Raw genomic sequence first — 11,362 nt, forward strand, 5'->3', positions numbered from 1 at the left:
CCATCAACAAATGGAAGAACTTACGCAAGGACTACAGGAACAATGGAATAAGTAGAAGAGGACTTAAAAAACAGACGAGCATCAGGTTTCCCACCAACTAGATTAAAACAAATATTGGGCAATTTCTTGTATGGAAAAGAAATAATTATACATCTGTGTGGCCAACACTGTTGGTTTTCTATATAGTATCTATTTTATTCTCATCTCTTGCTGACTAATAAAATTCTAGCATTACTTGGAACAGCAATGTTTGCACTTAAAAATACTCACTTCCCCAAACTCCCTCAGGATGAGGATTGGCCATGTGACACAGAAATAAAAGCAGAAAGTTATTTGAGCAGTGGTTCCTGGAAATAAGTTATTTTCCCAATAAAAAGGACAAAATTGCCTTGTACATGTTTTCCTTATCCGTTTCCTTTTTTCTGCCTGGAACATAGACTTAATGATTATTGATATGTGAACCATTTATGACACTGAGAACTAAAACTGCACAGTGAGGGGTGCAGATTTGTAAAGCAGAAGCTTTTGATGACTTCTCTGAGCCATTGCAATAGCATAAGACTTCCAATATCCAACTTGTTACTACATTAAAAAGATCTCTATTTTGACAAGTCTCCCAAACCAGCCTTATTGATCACATGGCATGCAGCCAGATGCAATTCCTAATTTATAGAAGCTAGTCTTCTCTACCTAGCTAAACTATCATTTAAAGACAGACTATAATTAAAAAAAAAAAAAACACATTTTCAGGGAAATAATGAGAAGCAATGGAGAAAGCAGTTGCATTACTTGCATAATGTTAAAAATGTTATAATAATACAAAATGATATTAAATGCAAGGTGATTCATAGTTTTACTTGTCAAACTTGATCACTAAACCTTTAAATGATTTTTCAACTATATATACCATGAGAGTGAAATTTTATAGTTAAAAAATCATGTGATCTCATACAGTCTTATATCGGTTCAAAATATTTAAGACATTCTATCTTCCCAGGAAACAAGTTAAAGAGAGATACTCATGGAAAAAGAGAGAGAGAATGGAAGATAAAAAGAGGGAGGGAGAGAGAAGAAAACTCTGTATTTGCTAAACCCTGAGCTACTCCCCCAACTCTGTATACTTACTCATCAAAGACCCTAGAGATATTTGAAAGGCTATAATAAAATTTAACATTCATTCATCCTTGATAGGAAACTCAGAAAAACAAAATGTGACCTATCAGTCAGACCACTGCTTAGAGATGATAATAAAGATGATGAGGAGAAGGAGGAGCAAGAGAGGAGGAGGCAGAGGACAGAAAGTATGACGAGAGTGGCTGCAACACGCTTATGCATGCCAGGCTCTTTGTGCTTTACAAGCATCGTCTTCTTTACCTGTCCAGAGCCTCTCTGTGCTTTGCAGTTAAGGATTTGAATCATTCGCATGTCAGAAAAGAGGCAGGTGAATTCAACAATTCAGCAACAGATTTAAGCAAGGATGAGAAACTCTGCAACAATTTCTGTGTTGGGAAAAGTTGCAAGACACGGAGACTCCCAGTTGCTGGGGTCATGTATTGGAGCCCTTTTACTCCTCTGCTTCCCATTTGCTTTTATGCTGGATGATAAATGGGTCTCTTTAAAACTCTGCCTCATGGAGATCATTAACATCTAGATTCTGTTGATTTTGGCTGACTGGGGAAGAAGAACATGAACAAACAAGAACAATAGAATAAAGATGAGTAAAGTTGAGTTCTAACGTCTAGCTAGAGGAATATTTCTCTCTGGACTTTTGCCCCCCAAAAATGCCTACCAAATTAACTTGCTATATATATCCTTCTATATAAAACCCAGATGGAAAAAAGGCATGAAATACAGCAGAAGAAAAGGCAGAGAGCGGAGTAAAGGTACAAGAAAACATTTGTTCATTCTCCTTAGCTATTTCTATAGCATGATACTCCCTTGCCGTTCCTCCTGGAAGATTAATTAAAACTTTATCGAGCTTTGCTTCCCTTTCTTCCCCTACACTGTTATCACCCACCTTTGGCCGGGGTGTGGGGACGTACCTATGCTGTGTTCTCTAACTTGCCTTGACTTTACCTGGGTTGCCAGTCATCAATAATGTTGGCAATTTCACATCTGCATGTTAAGGAACTCCTTGACGGATGGGTAAGTGATCCTGTGCATTTCTCAGAAGAGTCTTTGAACAAGGTTATAGACTCTACTTTTCCTAGTATAAAATTTAAGTTGGATTTAGTGATTTCATAGTCAGAGTAATTTTTTCCTAAGATTTTCAAGTCTACTCCATATTAACCTAACTCTTTCTCTGTTCAGCTATTCAAGTTGGTCTTATCTCCTGGTGGCCTGCATTCTTATGTCCTTCCCCAGCTAGGATACTCTTTCCTTGCTGTCTGGCATTAAGCCTGACTTTCCAGCTACCTGTCCAGTCCAGATGGCTTGAGTTTTGAGCCTTGATGATTTGGATTTGAGATGCTCCTCTCTGTCCACAGAGAGCTCTCCCAGATTTTCACTTTTTTACTCCTATAAAACTAACATGGTGGGCTGGCTCAGATGGTAAAGAATCTGCCCACAATGTGGGAGACCGGGTTCAATCCCTGGGTCAGGAAGATTCCCCTGGAGAAGAAAGTGGTAACACACTCCAGTGTTTTTGCCTGGAGAATCTCAGGGACAGAGGCGCCAGCTGGGCTACAGTCCACTGGGTCGCAAGGACTCGGACACGACTGAGCAACTAACACTAACACATAGGAGAAACATTGGATTTTGAGGACATCTAGGTTTGAAACATGCTTCTGTATGAGTGGTTTTTAAAAAATCTATTAGGATATAGTTGTTTACACTTTTGTGTTAATTTTTGCTGTACAGTGAAGTGAATCTGCTGTATGTATACATATATCTCCTCCCTCTTGGACCTCTCTTCCATCCCTCATTCCATCCCTCTAGGTCATCACAGAGCACCAAGTTGAGATTCCAGTGTTATACAGCAGCTTCCCACTAGCCATCTATTTTACACACGGTAGTATACATATTTAAATCCCAACCCCCAATCAATCCCCTGCACCACTGTCCCCATGTCCATTTCCTATGTCTGCATCTCTATTCCTGCCCAGCAAACAAGTACCATTTTTCTAGGTTCCACACATATGTGTTAATATGAGTTTTGAAAACTCACTTCACTAATCTGGACAAAGCACTTTTCTGATAAATGATGGATTTGGCCTGGCTGGGTGGTGTGGAAGATGCCTCAAGCCACAGCATCCTTGGATACTTGTGACTGGTCTTTCTTTAACATGACTTAGTCAAATAGCTTCCATATAAAGAGATTATGCAATTAATGTTGTTTCAGAAACGATGCATCCTCAAACCTACTTTGGTTGGAGAAGTGAAAGTGTTAATCTCTCAGTCATGTCCGACTCTTAGCGAACCCATAGACTGTAGCTTGCCAGGCTCCTCTGTCTGTGGGATTCTCCAGGCAAGAATACTGGCATGTGTAGCCTTTCCCTTCTCTAGGACATCTTCCCTACCCAGGGATCAAACCTGTGCCTCCCACATTGCAGGCAGATTCTTTACCATCTGAGCCACCAGGGAAGCCCTTAGTTGGAGCAGGGTATGTGTAAATAGGTCTATAAACATAGAAATAATTCAGAAGTCTTCCTTAAAGAAGCACAATACAGTTTTTAAAGTATTTGGCATATTGTTAAAGCTAAGGAAAAATAAGGGGAGATTTCACCTTCTCTTCTCTGCACTGAATAGCTCAGTTCAGAAGAGACCTTCTATAAACTGGCCTCCAACATCAGCATTATTTTTAACCCCAATACCCACTGCACCTTGAATTCTGTTCCATCATTTTGTTCTCTGGTCAACACACAACAGATGTTTTGTTGCTGTTTGTATGTTAAAAGCAGAGAGAAAGAATGGAACCTTTGTAAGGCTCAGTGGTGACAACAGAGTGTGCAATTGATGGTGTGCCTGAGAGCCACTTAGGCAAGTTCCAGGGTCCCCTCTGATGGATGGACAAGCTGTGTAAGCAGCATCCCACAGCGGGTGCTCGGACCCAGGCCCCTCTGGGGTCACAGGCAGTCATTCTGCCCAAGAGAACTTTGCCCTGGCAGAGAAATTCCTGCCAGCCTGCCTCAGCGAGAAATCTCGCTTATCACAGAGCTTAATGGGTCTGCTAACTAGTGTTGACACCGTGTTATTTTTCAGGAGGTGGTGTTCTTTTCTGGACAGCATATTTGCAGCAGTGGACACTGCAGCCTTGGCAGGAGCACAAATGTAGTGGAAGTCCCATCGGGTTCTTCCAGCCTAATGACGGTGGATGCTGGAGGCTGGGAGACCTGAGGAGTGGGTGGCCATCCCTCTCCCTCCACCGCCCACATTTCCCTTTCCATTATGTCTTCGAGCTTTGTTTCAGACAAGTTGCCTGTGGCAGTGGGTTGGGAAGATGACTCTGAAGGGGCTCCAGCCCACACGGGGACATGTGTGACAAATTATCCTGACAGGACTGCCACTCGAATATTAGCAGCTCGTTAGAAGAGATGGGCGAAATTCATCTCGGCTTTGATCAATTTTCTGCTAGCATTTCAGGGCTTTCAAAGAATCCCATCTCGCCTACCCCTTCCACCCCCACCACTAATTTCTCCTAATTTTTTGTCATTGGGGCCTCACTTGGCAGGACTTCCCTAAGGTTCAGAGAATCTGGCAGCAAATCGAGTAGGTCTTACAAGAGTTTATGCCCCTTGTCAGGAAGGAGAAAGGGAATGTGAGCCATTTGTACTTGAAGAAATAAAGAAACAAAGAGCCTGGATGATATAATCTCCAAGGTTCTATCCAACTCTCACACTCCATGATTCTAGGGAAAGAATCCTAAGAGAGGGTAGGGGAGGGGAAGGCCTGTGCTCAGGTATTTCCACCATCTGGGGAATCTGGGCACTGGGAAAAACCGCAGAGAATGGCCAGTCTAGACATGGGATGGGGAAATGCTCATGAGACAAGGTCTGGTCCTCCTGATTTTCAGTCCAGCACCCCCCACTTGACTGTGTCATCGCAAGAGAGAAAAGTATCCAAAGTGAATTTATCAATTAGGTCTCTCCAGAGGAACCAATAGGAGGTGTGTGTGTGTGTGTGTGTGTGTGTGTAAGAGAGAGAGTGAGATTTACTTTAAGGAATTCACTCATGTGACAGTGGGGAGTAACAAGATAACAGGCTAAATAGATAGGAGTCGATGCTGCCAGATTGAGGTAGAATGTTTTTTCCCCAGGAAACCTCCATATTTGCTCTTAGAGACTTCACCTACTTGGGTGGGGCCCACCCACACTATTGAGGGTAATCTCCCTTACTTATTCAACTAATTGTTGATGTTAGTCATGTCGACAAAGTATCTTCACAGCAGCATTTAGACTACTATTTGGTTAAATACCTGAGTAACCTAGCTGGCACATAAAATTCACCACCACAGCAAAGAAATGAGCCATCACATGGGTATAAAACCTGGTATAATAATATCTTGTGTGATAATAACAAGCACTGTATACGGGGCTCAGCATGTGCCAGAAAAAATCCTTAGTTCTTAAATGATTGATCTTCATCGTTTGTGGATTCTGTATATGTAAATTCATCTACATACTAAAAACTACTTATAATCTCCAAATAAATCAATGTGGTCACTTCATGGTCCTTTGTAGACACGGATGAGAGATTGTTGTCACCACACATGCATATTTCCATCTGAGGCTAAGCAGAGCAACATTCTGCCTGCTTGTTTCAGCTCCGACTGTAAACAGTCGTCCTTTCTGCTGTCTATTTGGTGCCGTGGCTTTGCATCTTTGCGTGTCTTGGTGGTGGCTTTGCTGTTTAAAGTAGATCCCTGACATGTGCTGAAGTGCTGTCCAGTGTCCTAAGCACAAGAAGGCTGAGCGGGGCTTTACGAAGAAAATGTGGGTGTCGGATAAGCTTCATTCAGTCATGAGCTACACAGTGCTATTGGCTGTGAATGTGAGTTCAGTGCTAATGAGTCAACAGTGTATAGTAAATAAAGTGGATTTAAAGAAACACATATAACTGGGCATTTATCCGGAAAAAAGGGAAACTCTAACTTGAAAAGTTACATGCACCCCAGTGTTCACAGTAACACTATTTACAACAGCCAAGGTGTGGAAAGAGCTTCAGTGTCCATTGACAGATGAATGGAAAAAGATGTAGCACACACACACACACACACACACACGGACTATCTCTGTCATAGAAAAGAATGAAATAATGCCATTTGCAGCAACATGGATTTTCACACTAGAGATTTTCACACTAAGTGAAGTAAGCCATATAGAGAAAGGCAAGTATCATACGATGTTGCTTTAGATGTGCAGATCTAGAGGAAGTGATACAAATGAAATTATTTACAAATCATAAATAGACCAATAGCCATAGAAAACAAACTCATGGTTACCAAAGAAAAAGGGGGTGGTAGACAAATAAGGAGTCTGGGATTAACAGATACACATTACTATATATAAAAAGGATTAACAACAAGGATCTGCTTTATAATTCAGGGAATTGTATATCTAGTATCTTCTAATAACCTTCAATGGAAAAGAATCTGAAAAAGAATGCATATAACCGAAGCACCTTGCTGTACTCCTGAAACTAACACAGCATTGTAAATCAACTATACTTCAGTTAAAAAGTCTCATAAACACGCGCACACACACCAAGTAAGGTTATATACTGGTCAACTGACAAAAATGTTGGGACCAGAGACTCGGGGAAGCTAAGCCCATGTTTCTTCTCGAGTCATGGTTCGGTATTCACTAATTCAGAGTTCTTGATGACTTTATAGAACATAAATACTGCACATAACTGCAGATTATTTCCATTTCAAAGGTGAGAACTCTGAGGCACAGAGAAGGTAAACAGGTGTTAGAGCTCTGATTCAGTCTGTAGGCTTCAGGGTCCAGTGCTCCTAACTGTTTTCCTGTAGCGTATCCCTGTCAGGACTCTGCTAATATTACAGTTCCATCTACGCATTTTATCTTTGCTGACCCCCTTACATGTTATCTCTTGTCCCAGTTACCTGGATTTTAATGTTCTGTGGGCCTTCATTTAAGTTTTTTCTTTTGGTATTATAATGCTGTTAAAAATGGCAATAATCAGAATAACAGAAGAAAGATCAAACTGAAAGAAATATGGAAACTTGTTATTGCCTCTCTCGAATGTTCTGAACATTGGGGGCCTCAAGGACAAGCCAGTACAGAGAACAACGATGAAGGGAGACAGACCCTGACTGAGTTGGGGCTGTTCCGTTAGGTGCAAGAGAAGACAGGTTATAATTGGTTTGCATAGATTCCCATGAGGCATTTTTAATTGTGTGTCACTTAAAATGTAACATGTGATCTCTCCCTCTTCTTAATAGTTGTCTTTCTGGAAAATGTAAACTAGGCAAAACACAGCAAGACGGGCTGCTTTCTGAAGACTTCTGTTTACCTGTGCGGGGAGGCGCCGTGCAGCATGCCCACCTTTGAGGATTTTATTGTGTTTGAGGAAAGAGGCCAAAAGCAATACTTATAATGCAGTAGTGGAGGTCTCAAGCAGGGGAATCTGTGAACAAAGATAGAAGAAGCAGGAACGTGTCCGACTTGTTTCAGAAAAGGCAGGTCATCCATTGCAATTAGAGTAGGAAGGTGTGACGGGAGAGACCACCACTCTGCAGGATTCCAAAAGTGTCATTTCACCACCTCCAGGTGAATAGAGCCTTCTATTGTCTAGCGCACGACCTGAGAAGTTGGACAGGGAGGACCTGGGTAAGCTTGGACAGCGGGGGGGGGGCGTCCCTTCTCTCCTTTTCTTTTGTTATGTTAGGGAAAGATTTAAAGGGAGAAACAGCATCAGATTTTCCTATTAATGTTTTTCTTGCAATTTTTATTTATGTTTGGATGTTCTGGGTCTTCATTGCTGCATGAGGGCTTTATCTACTTGCAGAGACCAGGGGCTACCCTAGCTGCAGTGCGTGGCTTCTCGCTGCAGTGGCTTCTCTTGTAGAGCATGGGCTCTAGAGCGAGTGCTCAGTAAGCACATGGGCTTAGCTGTCCCGTGGCATGCAGAATCTTCCCAGACCAGCTCTCGAACCCATGGCCCCCGCATTGATAGGCAGATTCTTAATGACTAAACTACCAGGGAAGTCCAGATGTTCCCATTTTCAAAAGGACAAAAATCTTTCAATTTTCCTGGATCAGCAAAACCATCAACTAGGGTAAAGGTGTTTGTGACTAATTCCCAGAGTACCTGCTTGGAATATTACTATCAGTGGTAAAGTAAAAATGTCGAGTTATAGACTCTCCATGGATGATCAGTGCTGTGACCTAAGTTGTCAAGAACTCAGTCAGAAAAATAGCCTTTCCAAGTGTTGAAGCCTTTTCAGAATGAAATGCATTAGCCCCCGGAATATGCGTAGGCTCTGAGAAAGCTGGATGAACTTTTACAGAAATTCCAGTCTCCTTTATAGATCAGGCCAAATATCTTTGCAAATTCAATCTTAGGCAACAGCAGAATAAGAGGTGGAGCTCGGGTCCTTGGCTTTAATATGGTGAACTTTCCTCTCCACCGACCTGCCACTAAAATAAACAACAATAATAAACTTTCACGGTCTTTTAACTGGGATGGAGGGGCCAGGCCAAGCTTTTCCTCAACAATGTTTCTCTTCCATTTTCCGTTGCCTCAACTTAATCTCAGGTTTGTCCTGGAACTGAGTCCAAACAGGATAAAATACCATGAGAAGCTTTGTTGGGATCACTACAAGATGGCCAGAGACAGGAAATAGTAGAAACCATGAGAGAGCCTGTTCTGACGAGAATTCCAGCAGAGCTTGGTTCCATTCAAGCAAGTTCCAAAACAAAGGAAAAATCCCTTACATGGTCCGCCAACATTTTGAAGGTGCTCCTCCAACACAAACAGAAATTTACATCTTTAGAGTCCCCGAGTCTGGAGCCAGTCCACTGCTCGCGGTGCCCTGGCAGCCCCTCCCCCTGGATCAGAAGAGGAAAGTCAGGGGTGTGGACCTTTGGTGAGGCTGCGGCTTGTCACAAGCCTCGTGGGTAACTCTGACAGAAAGTGTTTTCCTGAGGCTGGGACGTAGAAAACTATTGAGTTTCATTTTTCTCGTGCCAACACTAATTGATACGATGCTGTCGTTCTCTCACCCTGTAAAAGAAAATCGCTGTAAGTTCATGGCTTCATCTCTGCTCATAGGAGACGTAATAAAAGCACCAGCTCCCCCCAAAGAGAGGTGAGCACTGTTAATCACTCTGTCAGTGTGGAAAGATTCCTTTCTGCTGCACAGTTGTTCCCTGACCTAAGACGAATTGGAAGAAGAGGTCCAGTGCTTGTCTATGCTCCAGAGGCCATCTTGTTTTGCAGATGGTGGAATAAATAAAATATTTCCTGAAGAGTGAACACGTGCGGGAAGGAGCAGGGTGTGAGGGTATGCTGCAGGAAACTGGGCTAGCCAGATGTGAGCGCTGACCCCCACTTGCTGGAATCTGATTGACACTGGGGTTGGATTTCTCCAGCTGTTTGGAAGAGCTACATGGGAAGTCAACTCTTTCCCAAGACTGAAGGGGGCCACCTGCACAATATCCCTTTCGTTGCCATTGGGATTTCCATTGTGTGTATTTCTGGGATCTTGAATCCCTATTTTTCAATGTACAGAAATGTTAGAAAAGGGATTACAGATTTATCAGCAACCAGATCTCTGAACGAGAGCTCTGTGTTATTTCCACCATGCTATGTGCTCAGAGTGTCAGCTGAACCCTACACGTCCATGTTTAATATTTAGCTGCAGGATGATTTGGACTGTGGATGGTACGTAATCAAAGCCAACAAACTAACGGAAAATGCACACGTGTATTGTGTGTGTTTATGAAAGTAGATGTGTGCTGTGAACAAGTTCCTGCAAATGCAAACCATCTATAAAGCTGCCCACTGAAGCCAATGGAATGCTCACTAATTAGAATCATTTCTGGAAACTATTGTTTCAGGAAAGGGATAGTTCCAGGAAGCCTTGTAGATTTTATTTATGTATTTATTTATGTAGATTTTTTTTATAACTGCAGCCTTGGCTAAAATTAGCATCACAAAGCAAAGACAGCAAAACTGCATGTTTTAAATGTGCCTTAAAACTGGGCATCCATCATAATAAAACATCAGAAACCCCAGGTTTCAAAAATCAGCAACTCTGGTAAAAGCCACAGAAATTTGGACCTCATATGTGGATTAGTTTGCTGAAATTTACCTTTGCATGAGCTACAAAATAAAGTGTCTGGGGGTAAACTGCAAATGCAAATTAAATGGCAGGCCAAGGTTTAAAGAGAACAACTGGTTTCAAACAGAATGTTCAGCATCTCAGAAGCAGCTATTTACATATAAGCAATTATTGCCTGAATTACAAATCATTCTTATCAGTTCATTAAAACTCCCCAAGGACCTCTGCTAAACTTTTTTAAAAATTGAGATCTATAAATTGTATACATTTCAAAAAAGGAACACATTCCACAGTTCATCCTCTGCTAATTCAGATTGTCCTTTTTGACAGTCTGAGGGAGAAAGGTTTCCGCTTGCTCTTGGAGCGAGAACAGCTCTTAGTGATAATGCTGACATTGATCTCTGATGTCTGGGGGATGTAGAAAGGACCTCCTCGGAGTATAAGAGCATGTCACACTTACATGTGACAGAAGAGCCATTTACATGATGTAATTTAAGGGGCCCCTCTTGCCCCCCGAATAGGTCCCCACTTGAGTCTCTGGCATTTAACATTTCTATGATTGAATTCATTTGGATGAAGGCGAATAGCTTTTTCAAGGTGCCCCTGTTTAAATGAACATCTCTTCCGAGTGGAGGGCAATCCATGAGCCTGGATGCGTTCACGAACATCAAGGCAGCCAGGGTTCAGGGCCGGGGACTCAGACAGAGAACACGGTGATGGAGGGAAGGTCTGCACCTCGGGGCCTTCATTCTCAGATGGGAATCTCAAGAGCGTAATGGTGTCAGGTGGACGGGGAAGATGAAGCAAAGAAGTATTCAGAACAAACTTGTAATTATGCTGAGGGCCAGTCTTGGCTCCAACACGCTGGTATAGCTTCATTGTCTCTGGGAAGTGATTTCTAAACTCCCAGGGTTTGCTCTCAAGGCTGAAGCCCCAGGCCAATGCCTTCTGAAAGGCTTCTTCTGGTTCCTAGCAAGTCCTTTAAAATCCTGAGCGCTTGCCTGAAACATCTGTATGTTCTCTGGAGAGGAGCTTTATCACCCCTGATCAAGTGTGGTTCTCACTTCTGCATAAATCTCCCCACTTCTGTGAGAATGCTTTCCAAAATTAAAATTC

The sequence above is a fragment of the Bison bison genome, unplaced genomic scaffold (genome assembly GCF_000754665.1).
Source record: "Bison bison bison isolate TAMUID 2011002044 unplaced genomic scaffold, Bison_UMD1.0 scf7180017864461, whole genome shotgun sequence".
Classification (NCBI taxonomy): Eukaryota; Metazoa; Chordata; class Mammalia; order Artiodactyla; family Bovidae; genus Bison; species Bison bison.